Below are 22658 nucleotides of genomic sequence, written 5' to 3' on the forward strand. Positions count from 1 at the left end.
GTTGTGCTGGGTGGTAACAGTCCTGGCTAATTTGTAATGTTTAGTGGTCAAATGACTTCTGCTCCAAATCCTATTCAGTGTGGCTTCTCCCTTTTGTCAGTAGGTGGCACTGTTGCCTTTGACATTAGTATGATGAGCTACAGTATATGTAATTTATGGATAAATATACTTTTCCCAGCCAATCATTTGCGGCTTTGCATGCTGGGAAAAGCTATTTAATGGAAAGAAGTCAGGTGATCAGGGTCAGTCTTCCCGCCCAAGGTTTCGGCCTGGGTGGATGTGTGTACAGTTTCTGGCTGCTAGGCTTGAAGCCTAAGGCCTATCCAGGCGGGTGCCAGCTGCTAGGCCTATCTGGGTGTTCAAGTTTATGCAGAGAAAAGCCTGCCAAAGATCCAGAAACGATTCTAGAGGAATGGAGTTTTGAAGAAGCACCACAGGTGACTCTTCATGAGCTGGAGGCTATGAAGTGGCTGGGACAACTTCAAGAGAACTCATCCAAGGGAATCTGAGATGAAGCAGTGTGTAAAGTTCAGTTACTAGAGAAGATAGCCCGTCCTATGAAGTATAGATGTGCTGGTTCAGTTTAACCACTTGCTTACTGGGCACTTAAACCCCCCCAATTTTCAGCTTTCAGCGCTGATGCACTTTGAATGACAATTGCGCGGGCATACAACACTGTACCCAAATGAAATTTTTATCATTTTTTTCCCACAAATAGAGCTTTTCTTTTGGTGGTATTTCATTACAGCTGGGAGTTTTATTTTTTGCTAAACAAACAAAAAAAGATGCAAAAAAAAAAAAAATCATGTTTAATAGTTTGTTATAAAATTTTGCAAACAGGTCATTTTTCTCCTTCATTGAAGTGCGCTGATGAGGCAGCACTGATAGGCTGCACTGGTGGGCACTGATAGGCTGCACTGGTGGGCACTGATAGGCTGCATTGGTGGGCACTGATAGGCTGAACTGGTGGGCACTGATAGGCATAGTTAGGGCGGCACTAATAGGCACAGATAAGGTGGCACTGATGGGCAAAGATGGGCACAGATAAGATGGCACGGATGGGTGGCACGGATGGGTGGCACTAAGGGGCACTGATAGGTACCACTGATAGATGGGACTGATGGGCACTGATAGGTGGCTCTGATAGGTGGCACTGCTGGGCACTGGTAGATGACACTGATGGGCACGGATATGTGGCACTGGGGTGCAGCACCTTTGTTGAGGCAGATTGTGGGCACTGCTGGGTGGCACTGCGGGCACTGCTGGGTGGCACTGCGGGCACTGCTGGGTGGCACTGTGGGCACTGCTGGGTGGCACTAACGGGGGGCACTTATTTTTTAATCATCTTTATTGATGAGGGGGCAGGTGGGCACTGGCAGGGGGCAGGTGGGCTGGGCTGGCCGTGATCGGGACTGATGTCCCGATCACGGCCGCCGGTGATCGGCTCTTTTTTTTTCTCCTCGCGCTGTCAGCGCGAGGAGGAATAATAGCCGATTACCGGCTCCGTTATATCACATGATCAGCTGTCATTGGCTGACAGCTGATCACGTGATAAGGGGTCGGGATCGACCCCTTGCTCTGATCGGTGATCAGGCGAGTCTCATAGACTCGCCGATCACAGGGCGCGCAGGCCGCTCATGCACGGGACTACGTCAATAGACGTAGTCCTGGAAAAGGAGATCCGCGCTGTAGCCGTCATTCGGCTATAGCGCGGGTCTCAAGTGGTTAAAGGCTCTTATTCCTGTTCTGCGGTTACATAGATAGTAGGTGAGGTTGAAAAAAGACACAAGTCCATCCTGTGTGTGTGATTATATGTGATTATATGTCAGTATTACATTGTATATCCCTGTATGTTGCAGTTGTTCAGGTGCTTATCTAATAGTTTCTTGAAACTATCAATGCCCCCCCGCTGAGACCACCTGTGGAAGGGAATTCCACATTCTTACCACGGTCTACCTTATCTCACCTATTTTTGTCTAAGGAGTCTGACAATCTGCCTGTTGCTGATTGTTATTAAGGATGTCCTGTGCCCGATCCCCTCTCTCACACATTTTTCCTGTTCAAAACTAAATTTCACTCTGTTTAAAGCAAAAAAGTGACTGGCACCCAATTTCCTTTCTTGTTCATCACTCACCATGACCAAAAACCTGCACCCTGAGAATGTATGGTGGCCATCCCTACCCCTATCACCATCAGGCTCCCGGAAAATCAGGGTAGGCACTACACCTCTTTAAATGGTGTCTTCATACCCCAATGTGTCTAGTGACCCAAAGCTGGAGTTTACAGTATGTGTGGCGGTTGCTTGCATTACACTCCTTTAATAACTTCAGACCAGGCAGAAGGCAAACTTTTAAAGCTTTACTTAGAAAAGGTTGCAAACGTGACAAAGTCCTCATGCACAAAAAACAGTTATTTTGCCTACATGATTTAAAAAAAAAAAAAAAAAAACACTAAAGTTAGCCCAATTTGTTTGTATAATGTGAAAGATGGTTATGTTGAGTAAATAGATATCTAACATGTCACACTTTAAAATTGCACCTGCCTGTGGAACTACAGTGCTTAACCACTTCAATACTGGGCACTTAAACACCTTCCTGCCCAGACCAATTTTGAGCTTTCAGCGATGTCGCACTTTGAATGACAATTGCGCGGTCATGCTACACTGTACCCAAATGAAATTTTTATCATTTTTTCCCCACAAATAGAGCTTTCTTTTGGTGGTATTTGATCACCTCTGCGGTTTTTATTTTTTGCTAAACAAATAAAAAAATACCGAAAATTTTGAAAAAAAAAAATGTTTTTGTTTTGTTTCAGTTTCAAAACTTTGTAAATAAGTAAATTTTCTCCTTCACTGATGGGCACTGATGGGCAATGATAAGGCGGCACTGATGGGCACCGATGAGGTGGCACTAATGAAGTGGCACTGATGGACACTGATATGTGGCACTGATAGGCGGCACTGATGGGTGGCACTGATGGGCGACACGGATGGGCACTGATAGGTGGCACAAATTGGCACTGATAGCTGGCATGGATGGGCGGCATGGATAGGCGGCACAGGTGGGCATGGGTAGGCGGCACAGGTGGGCATGGATGGGCACTGATAGGTGGCATTGTATTATAATATGCTGTACTAATGGATGCCAATCAGTGCCAAACAATAATGCATGCCAATCAGTGATGCCCATTGTGGGCACTGATTGGCATCCATTATGGGCACTGATTGGCATCCATTGTGGCACTGACTGGAATCCCTGGTGGTCTAGGGTGGCATACCTTATCCTGGGCATCCCTGGTGGTGTCCCTGGTGGTCCAGTGTGGGCATCCTCGGGGGGGCTGTGCTGATAATTGATCAGTACAGGCCCCCCCTGTCAGAGGAGCAGCCGATCGGCTCTCCTCTACTCGCGTCTGACAGACGTGAGTAAGGAAAAGCCGATCACCGGCTCTTCCTATTTACACTGTGATCAGCCGTGATTGGACACGGCTGATCACATGGTAAAGAGTCTCCGTCGGAGACTCTTTACCGAGATCGTAGTTGCAGGGTGTCAGACTGACACCCTGCAACAACGATCGCCGCGATGCGCGCCCCCGGCGGCGCGCAGCAGCTCATAATCCTGATCACGTCATATGACGTCCGATCAGGGTTATGAAACCACTTTGCCACCGTCAATTTGTAATAGGGCGGGCGGCAAGTGGTTAAAGCGGTTGTATAGTCATATCTGTAACTTTGACCTACAGGTAAGCCTATAATAAGGCTTACCTGTATGCAAAAAGAATATCACCTAAGCAGGGGCGTAACTATAGGGGGTGCAGCAGTTGCGACCGCAACTGGGCCCTGTGCTGCAGGGGGCCCATGCAGCCCCCTCTACATATGGCCGACAGCAGCATAGGCAGCTAGGGTAACCAGTGCACCATGCAAATGGGTGGCTGGAGGTGGAGGGTGACTAGCAGACTATCACACTGGCTGCTCTTTAGTTGTGCATTCCCTGCATGACCTGTGTCCTCGGCCGGCTCCTCAGAGTACCCCTCTCCTGCTCCATGCATTGCCGCTCAGTCCGATGTCTGTTCTCCCAAGCCAGAGTCCGCCCCCCCCCCCGAGTCCGGCCCACACTGCACTGCATACTTCTCCCGGGTAAACAAACTTTAAGCACACAGATGCAGTGCAGCCCTATGAGAGCCCCCCGGAGGACACTGCAGGCTTGTCTGCCAGCCCCCCTCCTCCCCCATCATACACAGATGATGAAAGGTCTTTCTGGGAGATATGCTGATCACCCGTCCAGCACACTGGATGGAGCCCAGGCCAACATGGATGAGTGCGCGGCCTGCAGCTTGGTCATGGTGAGTGAGAGGACCCCATCCCCCACACACTATTACATACCCCCTCCATCTACCCCTGGGGACAGGGGCCCCTTCTCACGTGGGGACAGCAACCCCCATCTCCCCTGGGGACAGGGACCCCTTCTGACCTGGGGGCAGTAACTTAATCTGCCCTGGAGAAAGGGACCTCATCTCTTCTGGGGACGGGGGACCCCATCCTGCCTAGGGAGAGTCCCCCAATGGGGCACCTAAAAATAAAAATAAAAAAAAATAAAAAAACTACTGATGCCAGTGGTGGAACTACAGGGCTCACAAAGGTCATACCTGTGACCACGCCCTGGAGTTCCACCGCCCGACTCGGAGGGAAGAGCCCTGGCTGGGGTTCAGGGGGGCCCTGAAGGTTCTAGTTACGCCACTGCACCTAAGCCTGTATGGTTTAGGAGATATTACCTTCGCAATGAGCCACTGACTTCAGCGGCGCATGCGCTCTGGGGATTCTCATCTGAAAGTCCAGCAGACGCCAGACCCTGCCGGGAAGAAAACTCCTGCGCGCATGCACAGGAGTGACGACATCGCAGCTCCGGCCACTCACAGTGCCAGAGGCGCAACACCCAGAAGACTTGCCGAGGGAACATGTCAGTTCCCTCAGTGTGGACCGAGTGAGATGCCGGCGCCTCGTTCTAAGGTAAGTATTGCATAATGAGCTAGTATGCAGTGCCTTTTCCCTTACAGGTGTAGAAAAAAAAAAAAAAGTCAGCGGGTTTACTCCCGCTTTAAAATTCTCCATAGGCGATGCTTTAAACGCTTTTACAGGTTACCAGTTTAGAGTTGCACAGGAGGTCTGGTGCTAGAATTATTGTTCTTGCTCTGACGTTCACAATACCTCACATGTGTGGTTCGACCGCCGTTTACAGATGCGTGCGGGAGTAATGTAAGCGTTTGCATTTGCACGCAAGCAGGGTGGAACGGGGGCGCTTTAATATTTTTATTTCTTTTATACAAAAATATTTTTTTTTACTTTTTTTCGTACTAACTTTATTCCTATCACAAGGGATGAACAACATCCCTTGTGATAGCATGGGCCTTCACAGGTCCTCTTTATGGAGAGATTTGGGGTCTATTAGACTCTAAATCTCTCCTCTGGCCTTCCATGTAGCCGATCAGACACAGATCGGTCTGATTGGCTACTTACCTGACCACTGCTGGCCAGGTAAACAAAGGGGTGGAACCGGAAATTACAAACTACTCATTGCACCCAGTTTTTGGGGTTACAGAGAGAGGGGAACAACGTCAGTTCCTCTCTCTCTGTACAGGGCAGCCATTGTGATGGGACTGCAGAGCCCTGGAGAGGCGGCAGCGGGAGGGGGGTGGGGGTGGGAACCCTTTCTGCCACCTGCAGAAGTGATCAAGTGGCTAATTAGCTACTCAGATCACTTCTGCCTTGTACAAAATTTCCAGCTGAAAAGATCAATACTGGGATGATGCCTGTAGGTGCAGGCATCATCCCGATAAAACCACTGAAACCGGAGGCCCGCCATGTATGCCCTGCCGGTGGGAAGTGGTTAAATTAGAAACAAGGCAAAAAATGACCAGTTACACTTACCGGTAACAGGTTTTCTAGGAAATCTTCCAGGACGGCACACCTGAGAGATGACTGGTCCACCTTACAGGAAACACAATCAACAACAAGTTTAAAAGTTCCCACCCCTCCCTCAGACTCTCAGTTATGGCAAAGGAAAAACCCCACACCAGTGTCAGAGGGAACATTCTGTGAGGAGTGAATACACCACACCAACAAAACAAGGGTAGGGAAGTAGGCCTGCCGTCCTGGAAGATTTCCTAGAAAACCCGTTACCGGTAAGTGTAACTGGTCATTTTCTCCAGTCATCTTCCAGGACGGCACACCTGAGATGATGAGCAAGAAGTTCAGGCCTACCTTAGGGCGGGACAACCGCTTGTATGACCTTCCTGACAAATTCCAAGTCCTGAGGGGACAACAGCTTCACTCTGTAGTGCCTCATAAATGTCTTGTGGCTCGTCCATGTTGCTGCCCAGCAGATCTGGTCAATTGAGGCGCCTGCCCTTTCTGCCCAGGAGGTTGCCAGGGACCTGGTTGAGTGCACCTTAAGGTGGGTTGGTACTGGTTTACCTGCCTGCCCATAAGCTATGGTTATGGTCTGTCTGATCCATCTCGCTATCATTGGCTTAGAAGCTTGCAGACCCTTTCTCTTCCCTGAGAAGGTGATTAGTAAGTGACCGGATCTCCTAAAGTCTCTTACTCTTTCTAAGTACACTAGGAGACAGCGCCTGACGTCTAAGAGATGGAACCTTTCCTCTTCCTAGTTCTTAGGATTCTGGCAGAAGCACGGGAGAATAATCTCCTGTGTTCTGTGAAACAACGAAGCTACCTTTGGTAAATAAAGGGGATCCTGAGTGAGGATTACCCTATCCTCTAGGATACGTAAAAATGGCTCTTTAATCGAAAGAGCCTGTATATCACCCACCCTTCTGGCCTTGGTAATAGCCAGAAGGAAGGCTAACTTAAATGATAATAATCTAATGGAAATTTGAGCCACCAGCTCAAAGGGCCCTTTTGTCAGGGCATCTAACACCAGGGATAGGTCCCACGGAGGGCAACTGACTGACCTGACTGGAACTACCCTTTCCCTGGCCAACAGAAATCTTTTTATCAGGGGTTCTTGTCCTAGCCTCCTGTCAAAAAACACAGACAGGGCTGACACCTGGACCTTGAGAGTGCTAACTGCCAATCCCTGGTCCACCCCCTCTTGAAGAAAATCTAGGATGGCAGGTATCATCTGGAGAGCCCCCTCCTTAGACTGTAACCAATGGGAGAAAACTTTCCAGACTTTAGCATAAATTCTCCTGGTGACTCCCTTTCTACTGAGGAGAAGAGTATCTATCACTCTCTCCGGAGGATTTCCCTCTCAAGAGCCATGCTGTCAGAGAGAGACGGTCCAGGTCAGGGTGAAAGACTGGACCTTGGATGAGCAGGTCTCGTTGTACCGGCAGGCGCAGCAGGGGAGCTACTGAGCGGTTCTGAATGGCGGGGAACCAAACCCTCTTCGGCCACCAGGGTGCTATCAATACTAGGTCTGTCCTTGACTGAGCTAACTTCTGTAGAACCCTGGGAATGAGAGGTAGTGGGTGAAAAGCATAAGCCAGCCTAAAATCCCACATCTGTACAAAGGCGTCTACCCCCTCTGCCCCCTGTTCTTTGTAGAGGGAGAAGAATCTGCGGACTTTCGCATTCCTCCGGGAAGCGAATAAATCTACTTCTGGCATGCCGAAATGCCTGCACACCAGGGCAAAAACCTCTTTGTTCAACCCCCATTCTCCCTGAAGGATGGGTTGTCTGCTTAGGAAATCTGCCTGAAGATTGAGCGACCCTTTTATATATATGCACCGCTGAAAGTGAAAGGATCCTCCCTTCCGCTTCTTCTAGGATCTCCTGCGCTAACTTCCTCAGCCTGCCTGACCTTGTCCCCCCTTGGTGGTTCAGGTAGGCAACCGTGACCAGGTTGTCCGAGAGGACCTGTACCTCTCTGCCCTGAAGCTGCTTTTGGAAGAAGCTTAACGCCTTGCCTACTGCCAGAAGTTCCCTGGCTTGGCTGCGGTTCCAGGACCCCTGGGTATACCAGTCTCCCAAGTGAGCCCCCCAACCCCAGGTGCTGTCGTCCATGGTTAGAACCAGCGGGTCTATCTGAGACCAGGGGCGACCCCTTCGACAGATTGTCTGAGTCGAGCCACCACCGTAGAGAGAAGACGACCTCTTCTGTGAGAGACACTCTTCTCTCCAGTGCTTCTTTTCTTCCTCCCCAAGAGGCAAGAAGGAAGGCTTGGAGCTGCCGAGAATGGAGCTGCACCCAAGTCACTGCTGGTATACAAGAGGTCATGAGACCCAGCAGTCTCATGATATACCTCAAGGAGGCTTCCCCCCCTTCGAGGAGGGTGATAACTGCACCCTGGACTTTCGCTAACTTTTCTGCTGGTAAGAACACCCTCTGTGCCTGTGAGTCTATCAGGTAGCCCAGATAAAGCTTGGACTGAGATGGAGTCAGCGAGGACTGTCATGGTTTTGCAATAGAGTTTGTCTGCTTACCTGTTTCCATGTGTTCATCTCTAGAGACCAGCCGACCCTCACCTGACTGCTTTTGTAATTCATCCTCTGGCAAGACTCCACCCTAGCTACTATCAGAGAACTCTATATTAACCTGTGCACTGCAGGCCAACCCTGCTGATCAACCTTTGTGTGTTAGCTTCCTGTTACCTGCCGTGTGCTCCGCTGTTGTTCCGTTACCGACTTTGGCGTGTCCTTGACTATCCCTGTTTGCCTGTGATCCTGACCTTTTGGTGTGTCCCTGACTATTCCTGTCTGCTTGTGGCCCCGACCTTGGCTTTGTCCCTCACCATCCCTATCCTCCTGTTGCCTACTGTGGGTGTGAGCTGGGGGACCCTGGGGGTCGCGACCTGGAGCCAGTTGCAGCCAAGTCCATCTTCACCACTAGAGGCTCTGGTGAACACCTGCTGGCTCTTAGACTCCGTGCCCCAGGGAATCTTACGCTCTAACCCCGGTGAGATCCATCTTGGTGTTCTGGCGGCCCGGCCTTCCTATCACCTTGACCCCCGTCCGCAGCAGTCAGCCGTAGGGTCCACAACTTTGCGGTGCACTCCTGATCCCTACGGTGTGCATCTGTCACCTGGCCTCAAGGTGACCTGACAGTTTGATCAGTCATGGACCCGGCTGACGTGCCGCTTCCTGCAGTCGATCCGTTGCAGGGCTTAGTTCGCAGACTTGAGACCCAAGAATCGCATCAGACCCAGATGATGCGATTCCTTCAGGATTTGCATCCCGTTTTGAACAGGTTCAGGCATCATTAGGACCCCCAGTTCAACAACCTCAACAGATATCTGCCGCTGCACCTATCGCATCAGTCGTAGCCACACATTCATTACAACTACCAGCTCCGGTCCATTTCTCTGGGTATTCCAAGGCTTGCAGGGGGTTCCTTAGCCAGTGCACAATTCATTTTGGACTTCAGCCCCAAAATTTCTTGTCCGATCGGGCAAAAGTAGCATATATCATATCCCTCCTGTCCGGCGAGGCGCTAGCTTGGGCTGCTCCTCTGTGGGAACTGAATGATCCAGTGGCTTCTAGCCTGTCTGATTTCTTGAAACTTTTTCGGAATATCTTCGAGGAACCGAGTCGTGTCTCCTCAGCAGCTAGCGCTCTTTTCGTCTCCGTCAAGAGTCCGCTTCTATGGGACAGTATGCTCTTCAGTTCCGTATCCTCACAGCTGAATTGAGCTGGAATAATGAGGCCCTAGTTGCAACCTTTTTACATGGCCTCTCTGATAGAGTCAAGGATGAATTAGCGGGCAGATCCCTTCCTGCTGATCTGGACAGTGTCATCACCTTGTGTAACCAGATCGATATTCGCTTTCAGGAGAGGGCCCTGGAAAAAAAGACGCCAGCACTCCCCGTTCTTTAGGCAGCCTGAGCCCCCAGTCCCTTCTCTTCGATCCGAGGAGCACCCCCTGCCTACTGAGGAACCTATGCAGTTGGGCTGGACTAAGTTATCTCCCGAAGAACGCGCTAGGCGCAGAACTCTGGGCCTATGTCTTTATTGTGGGGCCAAAGGTAATTTCCGTGACACTTGTTCTCTTCGTCCGGAAAAACGCTCAGGGCTAATACATCTGGAAGGTGGAGTATTAGACCCTGAAATATCACCTTCACCTTCTCGTCTTCTCCTTTCTGTGTTGCTTCATGTCGGTGCTTCCTCTCGTTCGGTCTCAGCACATCTGGATTCCGGAGCCGTTGCCAATTTCATGGATTGGGAAACTGCATCCTCCATGAGACTTACCCTTTTGCCCCTTACAACGCCATTGGTGGTCTTGGCGATTGATGGCACTGTTCTCCCAGGGGGCCCTATCCGCTTCCAGACTCTTCCTGTTAAGATGTCAGTCGGGACACTCCACCAGGAGTGGATATCCTTCCTTGTCTTACCGAAGGCTTCATCTCCTATCATATTAGGTCTTCCTTGGTTACGGCTCCATTCTCCACACGTTGACTGGTCTGCTGGACAGATCCTGGCTTGGGGTTCCTCCGGTTCCTCTTCCTGCCTACTCAAGGGTACCCCAAAAGAGAAACTTCCTGTTACCACCATCCCAGTATCTTCTGCTCTTCCCACTGTATATAGCAATCTCTGGGATGCGTCCTGCAATAGTCGGACTGATGCACTCTCTAGGTCATGTGGTACTCTGGATGAGGGGCCCACCTATGAACCTGACTCGATCATTCACTCCAGTTTGCATAACCATTTACCTTTGCCTGTCCCTAATCTCCCTTGGACACACAGCCAGGCTAACTTGTCTGCAAGTTCCACAGTTGCTATGCCCTGTGATGCGATTGAGATGGTCGCTACACCTGACAATACTATTCAGTCGGCTTCTGCACCAGTTATGCCAGTCCAGCCCATGCCCAATGAGCTTCCTGCTTCTTGTTCAGGACCTTCTGTGACCTGGCCTCACCCTTCTGCTACTATGTCCGTTCAAACCCGTTTAAGAGGCTCAATCCATCCTTTGGATAGAATACCTCATTCAGCCAGGTGGGGTTTTCAATCTTTTTCTCAGGGTTCTCTGCATTCTTTTTGTGTTTCAGCTATCCAGCTTGACTCTTGTGACATGTCACCTTCTAACCAACCTGACCTCAGGGATCCACTGACCTCTGCCTAGTCTGGTGGTCCTGTTCTGGATGCCCAGCTCATCTTTAAGGGTCTGGGGGACCCTGCTCAGGCTCCTGATCTTCTCATGCCCTTACCCATTCCTAAAAAGCCTTTAGTCCTCAAGTCCTCTCGTCCTCTCCCTACCTCGGTTCCAGTCTCTGAGGATAATTTAAAATACGAGGTTAGTCAAGTTTTGGATTCCCGGCTCCACAAAGGCATTCTTCAGCACCTCGTACATTGGAAAGGGTTTGGCCCTAAGGAGAGGTCATGGATCACTGCATCTGAGGTCTTTGCTCCTAGTCTGTTGAGGAGGTTCCATCTGGAGTTTTTTCCTTTAAGCCTGGACCCAGGCGGGGGATGCCTCGTAAGAGGGAGGGTACTGTCATGGTTTTGCAATAGAGTTTTGTCTGCTTACCTGTTTCCATGTGTTCATCTCTAGAGACCAGCCGACCCTCACCTGACTGCTTTTGTAATTCATCCTCTGGCATGACTCCACCCTAGCTACTATCAGAGAACTCTATATTAACCTGTGCACTGCAGGCCAACCCTGCTGATCAACCTTTGTGTGTTAGCTTCCTGTTACCTGTTATGTGCTCTGCTGTTGTTCCGTTACCGACTTTGGCGTGTCCTTGACTATCCCTGTTTGCCTGTGATCCTGACCTTTTGGCGTGTCCCTGACTATTCCTGTCTGCTTGTGGCCCGACCTTGGCTTTGTCCCTCACCATCCCGATTATCCTGTTGCCTACTGTGGGTGTGAGCGGGGGGACCCTGGGGGTCGTGACCTGGAGCCAGTTGCAGCCAAGTCCATCCTCACCACTAGAGGCTCTGGTGAACACCTGCTGGCTCTTAGACTCCGCGCCCCAGGGAATCTTAGGCTCTAACCCCGGTGGGATCCATCTTGGTGTTCTGGCGGCCCTGTCTTCCTATCACCTTGACCCCCATCTGCAGCAGTCAGCCATAGGGTCCACAACCTTGCGGTGCACTCCTGATCCCTACGGTGTGCATCTGTCACCTGGCCTCAAGGTGACCTGACAAGGACTTTTCCCGGCTGACCATCCAACCCAAGTGCTTCAGGGTCCGTAGCACCGTGTCCCTGTCTGTCTGATCCACACTGTAGACCAGTAAATCGTCCAGGTAGGGTATCAAACCTATTCCCTGGAGATGCAGGTACGCTAACACCTCAGCCATTACCTTAGTGAAAACCCTTGGGCTGGCCGCTAGTCCAAAGGGGAGTGCCCTGAATTGCCAGTGTTCTACCTTCTGCTGCGTGCGTATTGCGAAGCGTAGGTATTTCTGGTGTTCTGGAGCAATGGGTATATGTAAATATGCATCTTTCAGGTCCAGAGTGACTCCTGCCTGAAGATGCTTCCTTACAGAATAGATACTTTCCATTCTGAACTTTTTGTGTAATAAGTAACGGTTGAGTCCTCTTAAATTTATTATCAACCGAAACTTGCCCGAGGGCTTCGGAACCACGAAAACATGAGAGTAAAAGCCCTGGGCCAACTGACTGGCTGGCACCGGAGCAATAACATCTTGCTCTGCCAGCTCTCGTATACTTCCCAGCAGACCCTCCACCTTGGTAGGGTCCCTGGGGAGAAAGGTGACAAGAAAATTCTGTGGAGGGGACAGCTGAAACTCTAGTCTGTACCCCTCTCTTAAGAGGCTTAAAATGTATGGACTCTGCGTAACCTTCTCCCACTCGGAAAGGAACCAGCAGAGCCTTGCGCCTACCTTTACAGTGGCGTAATTTGGCTTCCTTATGGGAAGAACCGGAAAAAAAGGATCGCACTCTTTTCCTTTCCCTTCCCAAGACCCCACTTCTTCCTCTGGTCACTTCTCCCCTTATGTTGACCTTTTGACTGGGGGCCACAAAAAAGTCTCTTGCCCTTTTCTCTCTTAGGTTTTACAGGGAATTTCTTTCCTTTCTCTGTGGACCGGGAGAGGACCTGATCCAGCCCCGAACTAAAGAGCAGGGAGCCCTCAAAAGGAATCCTGCACAGACGAGACTTAGAAGTGAAGTCCCCATCCCAGGTCTTTATCCAAAGGGCCCTCCTAGCGGAGTCGAGAAGTGCCGCTGACTTGGCTGTGGTTCTGACAGTCTCCACCACTGCATCTGCCACATATGCTACTGCTCTGCTGATTACCTCCAGCGAGTCTACAATATCCTTAACCTCTTTGCTACGCGAGACGTGTTCCCCCAATCTGCCAAGCCACGCGTCCGCATTTCTGGCTACACAGGCCGAGGCTAAGGCGGGGGCCATAGCCGCCGCATTTGCCTCCCAAGTAGGATCTCAGACTTCTTGTCCATCTGGTCCTGAATGCTTCCTGAATCCTCAAAGGACAGATCAGACCTTTTGGACACCTGGGCTAGGGCTGCATCCAGGCGAGGAGTCTTAAAAAAATTTTTCTTCCTCCTCATCCTTGAAAGGACACCTTCTCTTCCAGGCTTTTAGCCTAAGAAGCTTACGCTCAGGCTCTTTCCATTCCCTGAGGATTATATCCTTCAGGGACCGGTGAACAGGAAAGGTTCTGGTCTGTAACCTTCCTAGGCCTCTATATATCCTATCCTGGGCTGATACCCGAGTAGAGGGTACCTGTATATCCTCTGAGGCATAAATGGCTTTTAATAAGCCTTCCATGTCGTCTGTCGAGAACAAGAGACCCCCAGGCTTAGCTTCCCCCTGGCTATCCTGGTCCGAATCCTCCTCCCCAGTACTAAAATCTAGGACCTGACCTTCCTCCGCCTCAGATAGAAAGGAGACCTGGTCCTGGGAACCTCCCGTGTAGGACGTAGATAAGTCTTCTTGTGAAAGAGGGGTATCTCTCCCAGAGGGGCCCTCATCCCGACCATTCTCAAGTGTGGCACGGAAGGACTGGAGGGTGGCTAACATCTCTGACTGTAAGGCCCGACACTCCTTCACTACCTGTGTCCTTGCCTGCGAGCTTAAAAATGCACTTATCGCAAAAGGGCTTGCTGTGGTCTTGTGGCAGCTTAGAGTTACAATACCCACAGCGCCTGGACTTAGATGTAACCTTTCCCTTGGACCTACTGGCTGACCCCTGGGCAGAATCCTGGGTCCCTGGAGACAATAGAAAAAAGTCCCAGTTAGCTACACACGTCCTAAAGGAGAAGGGGGGGACCATCTCAGAGTACCCTGCTCCTACAATATACAGCCAGATCACTCACCCCCTGTGGCGACCTCACTGGCTGTCTGCTCAGATGCCCCTTCCACGTCCATGGCGTCTTTGCTGCCCCGCAGGATCGCTAAACTGGACCGGGTGCTGTCCTGAGCGTCCCCTCCTGTTTGCTGCCGAAGTGCTGTGCTCGTGGGTCTGGATCTGCGGCCAATCCGTCTCTAGCCCGTGCTGTCTGGGTGCTTTCCACTGCACCACCTACAGCATTTGTCCCGGTGGTTGGCGCCATTTTACAAGAAGTCCGTCGCCCGGAAGTGACGTTGGATGGCCGTGATGGACTTACGGGCATGCGCAGTGACGCTGGAACGCACGCCGTTGAACCACGGAGGGAGAGGAAACTCACCGCTCTCCACCAACGCTACCCGGGATGCCAGCAGTGCCCTAAGGTAAAGGAAGGGCGCAAACAGTACGAACGGGGAGCAGTGCTGCAAAAGACAACTCCCCTGCCTATGCAGCCTGTAAAACTCTTCCTGCAACAAGGCAGGAACCCCCCCCCTGAAGGTCCCCAAACTCCTGTGACCTCTCTGGGACTATCGCAGACTCCCTGCCTACTTGAGTCACCCAGCCTAGGGGAAAGGGTTTAAAGGAACAAGGGGTCCCCGACCCCTCTCTTAAAAAAAAAAGAAAGCAGTAACTTAGTTTTGCGGTCACTCGTGGGAAACACAATCAAGAACTGAGGGTGGGGTGGCAACTTTTAAACTTGTTGTTGATTGCGTTTCCCATCAGGTGGACCAGTCATCTCTCAGGTGTGCCATCCTGGAAGATAACTGGAGAAATATTTTTTTTTTCATGTTGAATAGCGTAGAGAGGGAAGAGTTTCTGTGATTTGCCGGTACTTCATGTCTGATAGCCAAAACAGGAAGCGAGAGGAAATTCCTCTAAAGTGGGGGAAATCCTGGTTGTCACCAGAACTATTGTCCCCATTGGAGGATTTCCCCTCCATTTCTGTTCTGGTGGTAACCCAAAATTTGGGGTTTTCTAGGTAGTATCATATGGTTGTATATTTAGCTACAATGTATATGACCTGATATTTCATCCATTTAGTCGCTTTCTTTTTGATGAACACATATTGATTGGTTTGCGCAAAAGTTGTATCATCTACAAACTATAGGATATTTTTCTTTTTTTTTTTTTACTAGTAATGGCAGCGATTAGTGACTTATAGTGGGACTGCAATATTGTGGTGGACATTCTGACACCAATACCGTCATCAGTGCTAAAAATATGCACTGTAACTGTACTAATGACACTGGCTGGGAAGGGGTTAACATCAGGGGAGATCAAAGGGTTAACTGTGTGACTAGCAGACTGGGGTTTCAAGATGTGCTGTTCAAGCTCTTCCGAAGAAGCATAATGAAAACAGCAAAGTTGAGGCTCATAGATGCAGTTGTCAGCCAAGGAAACTTAATGCAGCAGATCAACGACACATCATGCTTCAATTCGTCATCGGAAGATATCCAGCAGTGCCATTAGCACAGAACTGATGGAAACCAGTGGGGCCCAGGTACACCCATCTGTTGTACGGAGAAGCCTGGACAGAAGTGGTCTTCATGGAAGAATTGCGGTCAGAAATTCCTTCCTCAGAAGGAATTTGGGAACATGGGAAAAGACTCAGTTAGACTTACCGGTGACGGTATTTCTAAGAGCCTTTCAGGACAACCCCGGAGAGAGTGTAGCTCCACCTTGCAATCAGGAAACACATGCCCACTTTAAAAACACCTCCTCCTCCTCCATGGCTTCAGTTATTGTGGCCTTCCGACGCTGGAAAACAAAGCACAGAAAGCACAACACCATGGTAGAACTTAATACATTTACTAAGCATAACCTAGGGAGGGAAGTAACGGTTGTCCTGAAAGGCTCTTAGAAATACCGTCACCGGTAAGTCTAACTGAGTCTTTCTCAAATCGCCTTTCAGGACAACCCCGGAGAGGATAACCGAGAAACTTACCCTAGGGCGGGACTACTGCCTGCAGTACCTTCCTGCCGAAGGCCTGATCTGCTGCAGACAGTAGATCTAACCGGTAATGCCGGAGAAATGTCGAATAACTGGACCAAGTGGCAGCCTTGCAGATTTGTTCAGGCGTGGCACCGGCCCTTTCAGCCCAGGAAACAGCCGTGGATCTAGTAGAGTGGGCAGCAATACCTGAGGGAGGTATTTCTCCTTTTGCTTTATAGGCTTCTGTTATAGCCAACTTAAGCCACCTACCCAGCGTACTTTTAGAAGCTTTCTCCCCCTTGCGTGATCCAGAAAATATCACAAAGAGGGCGTTTGATTTTCTAAATTCTTTAGTAACTTTCAGAAACTGTAAAAGACATCTTCTCACATCCAATGTGTGAAAAACTTCCTCTCCTGCATTTGCTGGGCTTGCAGAGAATGTAGGTAACACTATTTCCTGTGATCGATGGAAAGTTGAGGATACTTTCGGTAGGAATGCTGGATCCGTCCTCAGTACCACCCTGTCCTGATAAATTCTAAGGAAGGGTTCTGTAATAGCTAGAGCTTGGAGCTCGCTGACTCTCCTGGCCGAGGTGATGGCCACCAAAAAGATTGTTTTTAAAACCACCTTCTGCAAAGAAGCTTCCTGTAAGGGTTCAAACGGTGCTCCCGAGAGACCCTGTAAAACTGTAGACAAATCCCAACTGGGAAAGTCTTTAAGGGCTACTGGTCTATTTCGAGCAAGAGCCCTAAAAAAATCTAGAAATTAAAGTTTCTTTAGATAAAGTCTTTTCAAAGAAAACTGATAAGGCAGCCACCTGAGTCTTCAAGGTACTGGCTGCGAGACCCTTCTCCATTCCTTCATGGAGAAACTCCAAGACTGACACCGTGCTCTTGACCTTGAGTTCTCTAGAACTGCACCAGGAGTTGAACTTTTTCCAGACCTTCATGTAAATTGCCTGTGTAACTGCCTTCCTACTGGACAGCAGGGTCTTTACTACTTTATCTGAGAGACCTTTAGCCTTTAACAGGTCCTCCTCAGAAACCAGGCGGTTAGCTGCAGGAGTTCCACTTCTGGATGACTTACTGTCCCCTGGGATAACAGATCTTTTCTGAGTGGTAACCTCCATGGGGGCTTCGAGGCTAGGTTTCGAAGACCCGCGAACCAGGGTCTTTTTGGCCAAAAAGGAGTGACTAGTATTAAGTCTGTCCTTTCTTCCCTGAATTTCCTCAGTACTAGTGGAATTAGAGGAAAGGGGGGAAAGGCATAGCACAGCTGGTAATGCCAGGGGTGAGCGAATGCATCCAACCCTATTGCTGCATCTCCTCGGTGAAGAGAAAAGAATCTGTCCACCTTTGAGTTCTGCTGGCTGGCAAAAAGGTCTACCTGAGGAACCCCCCAGGCCTCGGAGATCATCAGGAACACTTCCTGATTCAGACTCCATTCTGCCTCTAGCAATTTGCGCCTGCTTAGGAGGTCCGCAAACAAATTCTGAGAGCCCTTCAGATGCACTGCCGATAGTGAGGCTGTGTTCTGTTCTGCCCAGGCTAACAACAGATTGGCCAGCTCCATCAAGCTCCTGCTTCTGGTTCCCCCTTGCTTCATAATGTAGGTAACCGCTGTTGTGTTGTCTGACAACACCTGAACATGGTGGCCTCTCAAACTCTGCTGAAATGCCACTAAACCCAGAAAGATCGCCTTCAACTCCCTCCAGTTGGATGATCTTTGAGCTTCCTGTTTGGACCAGACCCCCTGAGATGTCTGACCATCCAGATGGGCTCCCCAGCCCCAGGCACTTGCGTCTGTAGTAAGGCGCTTGTCCACAGGAAAGGTCCACACCAGGCCCCTTGAGAGGTTTGCCTGGTCTCTCCACCACCAAAGAGCCCTTTTCGTCTTTGACGAAATTTTTAGCTGTTTTTCCAAAGGATCCTGATGGGACCAGCTTGACAGAACCTCCCTCTGAAGGGGTCTGGAATGGAACCTGGCCCACTGAACAGCCGGGATTGCTGCCGTAAGCAGGCCCAGAACTGCCATAGCCATCCTGACTGAGACTGTCTGGTTGCTCTGTATCCGCTGTACAGCTAGCTGTAACTTTTCCTGTTTTTCCAACGGCAGGAAAACTTTCTGGAGAATCGAATTTAATGTATACCCCAGAAATTTCATTTCCTGTGAGGGGGTCAGGATTGACTTCTCTAGGTTTAGAAGCCATCCCAGGCCCTCGAGGTGAGACTGGGCCCTCTGGAGATTGACTAGGACCTGCTCCCTGGAGTCTGCAAAAAACAAAAGGTCGTCCAGATAAGGAACGACTGGAATCCCCTTCAATTTCAGGGGTTCCAAAGCCTCTGCCATAATCTTCGTAAAGACCCTGGGAGAGGACGAGAGTCCGAACGGCAGAGCCCTGAATTGGAGGTGCCATACCGAACTCCCTACCTTCAATGCCAGGCGCAGGAACTGCTGCGATGCCTGATGAATTGGTATATGAAGGTAGGCATCCCTTAGGTCCAGGGATGCCATGAAGCATTCTGGGGTCAACAGCTTTGTGATGGAGAAAATTGTATCCATCCTGAAATGTTTGTACCGAATGAACCTGTTCAGGAATTTCAGATTCAGGATTAGACGGTACTTCCCTGAGGGTTTTTTCACCAGAAAAATATGTGAATAAAAACCCCCGCCCTGCTGGCTTACTGGGACTTGAATCAGAACCTCTTGCTGTATCAGCTCCTGTAACAACAGCTTCATTGCAGAGGCCTTCTCCTGATCCCTTGGCAATGTTGTCACATAAAACCTGCTCGGGGGTAGTTCTGAAAACTCCAACCTGTACCCCTGATCGACAACGCTCTTCACGAACAGATTTGGAGACAGCCTGTCCCATTGTTCGCGAAAAGCTGACAGTCTCCCCCCCACTGGGGAGATATTGTCACTTGTTCTTAGGGGACTGCTCTGGGGGAGATCTAAAGAGGACTCCACCCCTGCCTTTGCCCTTCTGTGAACCCCATCTGCTCTTGTGCTCCTGGTCTTTTTTATGGGACTGCTGAAAAGCACGAAAATTCTTTTTAGCCATCTGCTTTTTCTTAACTGGAAAAGCCTTCTTTTTATCGGCTGTTCTATCCAGCACAGACTCTAAATCAGGACCAAAGAGCAAGTCCCCCGAGAAGGGAAGACCACACAGCTTGACCTTAGAGGCAGTGTCCCCAGACCATGTTTTCAGCCAAACTGCTCTCCTGGCTGAATTTACAAGAGCCGAAGACCTAGCGGCCAGTTTAACTGATTCTGCTGATGCATCCGCCATGTATTTGACTGCATTCAGGATCAGTGGAAAGGACTCTAAGAGATCCTTGCGGGGTGTCCCCGCCTCAATATGGCTCTTCAGCTTCTCTACCCAACATTCCAGATTCCTGGCCACCACCGTAGCTGCCATTGCTGGTTTTAGACTGACTGACGCAGCATCCCAAGCTTTTTTAAGGATGGAGTCAGCTTTTTTGTCCATTGGGTCTTTAAGGATCCCCATATCTTCAAAGGCTAGATCCGTTCGTCTGGATACCTGCGAGAAAGCTGCATCGACTCTGGGTTTCTTGTTCCAAACCTCTGAGTCCTTATCTTCGAAGGGAAACCTTCTTTTGAGAGCTTTAGAGAAGAAAGGGGCTTTTTCTGGGTCCTTCCACTCCTTTCTCACTGAGTCTGAGAGGACCCTGTGGACAGGAAAAACTCGCCGTTTTGTTTCGTCCAACCCCTGGTACATTTTGTCATGAACTGACAGTTGTACTCTTTCTTCCTGAATTTCTAGAGTAGTGTAGATTGCTTTTAAAATATCATCTACTTCCTCTAGTGATAGCTTGAATTTGGAGCCCCTGCTATCTTCTTCCTCTTCCTCCTCCTCCTCAGAATCCCTGAAGGAGATGAGAGTACTACCCCCTTCGTCTCCAGACTCTTCAGTTTCCACCTGTCTGGATGACGACGCCCTGGGGCTGGGCGGTAAGTTCTGAGGCTCGGTCTGTGCGGGAGGGTTTTGTATCAGGATGGACTTGACTGAACTCAAAGAGTTTGTCAGCTCTTTAACCGAAGAAAACAAATCCTTATATTGTTGAGATGTTTCCTCTTCCACCAATTCTCTGATACAATTTCTGCACATTGCCTTCTGCCATGAATCTCTGAGGGGGGTTTTGCAGGAAGGACATTTTCTCTGACCTGGTCTAGCTTTTCCTAGTGATTTTTCCTGAAACGACATACAGGTTTAATTCACTAAAAGCTCTCAACAACCAGTTGCTTAACACCAAGCCAGTGCAGAGACCCACCACCAAACAGACCTACTAGTGAGACCCCAGAACTAGGCTGCAAAAGGTCAGAGCGAAGTCCACCTCTGACCTGCAGCGACAGGCCCCCAAGAGGGGGGAACAAACAAAGACATACCCACAGTAAAGCAGAGGGTGCCAGTGCACCTTACGTACCTGGGCTGGACCGGTGCTGGGGGCGCCTGTCTCCGCCATAGCTGGCTTGCACTCTTCCATCGTTTGAGTGAGGCAGCTATTTTACAAACAGCTCTCATTTTAAATTTTCCCGGCCGCCGCGTCATCAAGGCCGGCCGGAAGCGGAAGCACACGGTCACCTGACCCGCCCCATGACCCCTGCGTTCCAGGCGCTGAACCACGGCGCCACGCCCCCTCAGAGCGCCCGCGCGTCACCGTGAACGACGCCGTCGCCGCCCGGGACCCGGCGCCGAAAACGGAGCCATGCCGCTGACCTGCAGCGGCCTCCGCCAGCAACAGAGCCCTCCCTGCGCTAACAAGCGGACACCGGGCACCCGACGCCGGCACTCCGAGGGTCCTTACTCCCGTGAGATGGCGGGACCAGGAGCTCCAGGAGTCCTCTCCCCGTGGAGATGCTGCTGGGGGTCAAAGAGAAACAACCTGCAACAAAAGGTAAGCCTTACTCCCCTGCAGAGAGTGTAGCTCTCCCTGGTTCAGGCACATGCTTCCTCCAAGGAGGAAACACAATAACTGAAGCCATGGAGGAGGAGGAGGTGTTTTTAAAGTGGGCATGTGTTTCCTGATTGCAAGGTGGAGCTACACTCTCTCCGGGGTTGTCCTGAAAGGCGATTTGAGAAAAAGACTCAACTGTGTACGAAATCAATAGGAACTGGGATGCAGAAAAAGGGCAGTAGGTGCTCTGGACTGATGAATCAAAATGTGAAATATTTGACTGTAGCAAGAGGCAGTTTGTTCGTGAAGAGCTGCAGTGCGGTACAATAATGAGTGTCTGCAGGCAACAATGAAGCATGGTTCGGGGTTGGCGATATGGTCACCATCAATGGTGTTCTCAATGCTGGGAAATACAGGCAGATACTTCACTGATGGTATGCCATGATGGATAAGTGTGTGATTGGCTGTATGTTTTGAGCTGTCCTTCTGCAGAATATACTTAGGGCATTAACAATTTCATACCAGGCCTTTTTTGGCACTCCTCTCCTACACGTAAAAATCATAATTTTTTTGCTACAAAATTAATCAAACCCCCAACATTATATATGTTTTTTAGCAGGGAACCTAGGGAATCAAATGGTGGTCATTTTTTATGTCACACAGTATTTGCGCAGCAATTTTTCAAATGCGTTTATAAAAAAAAAAAAAAAAAAATTAAAATAAAAAAAAAAAAAAATCACACACCACTAAAGTTAGCCAAAAAAATACCTAACAGGTCACACTTTAAAATTGCGACCACTCGTTGAATGGCGCCAATCTTCAGTACTTAAAAAAATCTCCATAGGCGACCCTTGAAAAATTTTAACAGGTTACCGGTTTAGAGTTACAGAGATCTTGGGCTAACATATGTGGGCACAACGTATGTATGCTTTCGCTTCTGCATGCGAGCACGCAGGGACTACATTTTTTTTTTCTTGTTTATTTTATTTTTACACTTTCCCTTTAAATTTGTCAGGGCCTCTGACGAAGCGATGTCAAAAGGCGTCAGGCCGTGACCACACAACATCCTACGCCGTCGGACTATCTGTTTAATCAGCCCGGGAACACCGCTTTATGAGAAATCAGCTGAGCGGTGAGAGGTGGACATATGATAGTGAAGAGAAATTTGGAAGTTTTTACGCCCGTTACATGCCTGTTTGTATTTTTAACATTGTAAGTGTGCATTTGTAAGGGGGATAATTTTATCATTAATACATTTTACTGGATAACGCTATGCACACTTTTTTCTTTTGCTTGCTGTGAACAATACCTAGAGATGGAGAGACGCAGTGCCTGCTGACCGAGATTATTTAAAACACAAGCGTAAAAACTATGGTTGTCTGGCAAGTTAATTACCTTAGGGGATTATTGCACACGCGGTGTGGTGATTGTATTCCGCTGGATTTAACCCCATTATTTACAGGGAAAAAAATGTAAATTGGACATTATTTTCCCAATCCTTTCTTGTGATTGTTCAGCTCTGCTAATGTTATAGTATTTCTTTAGCAT

Source organism: Lithobates pipiens, unplaced genomic scaffold, assembly GCF_037356315.1.
Source record: "Lithobates pipiens isolate NorthernLeopardFrog02 unplaced genomic scaffold, aLitPip1_a1.2 Scaffold_3, whole genome shotgun sequence".
In the NCBI taxonomy this organism is placed as follows: Eukaryota; Metazoa; Chordata; class Amphibia; order Anura; family Ranidae; genus Lithobates; species Lithobates pipiens.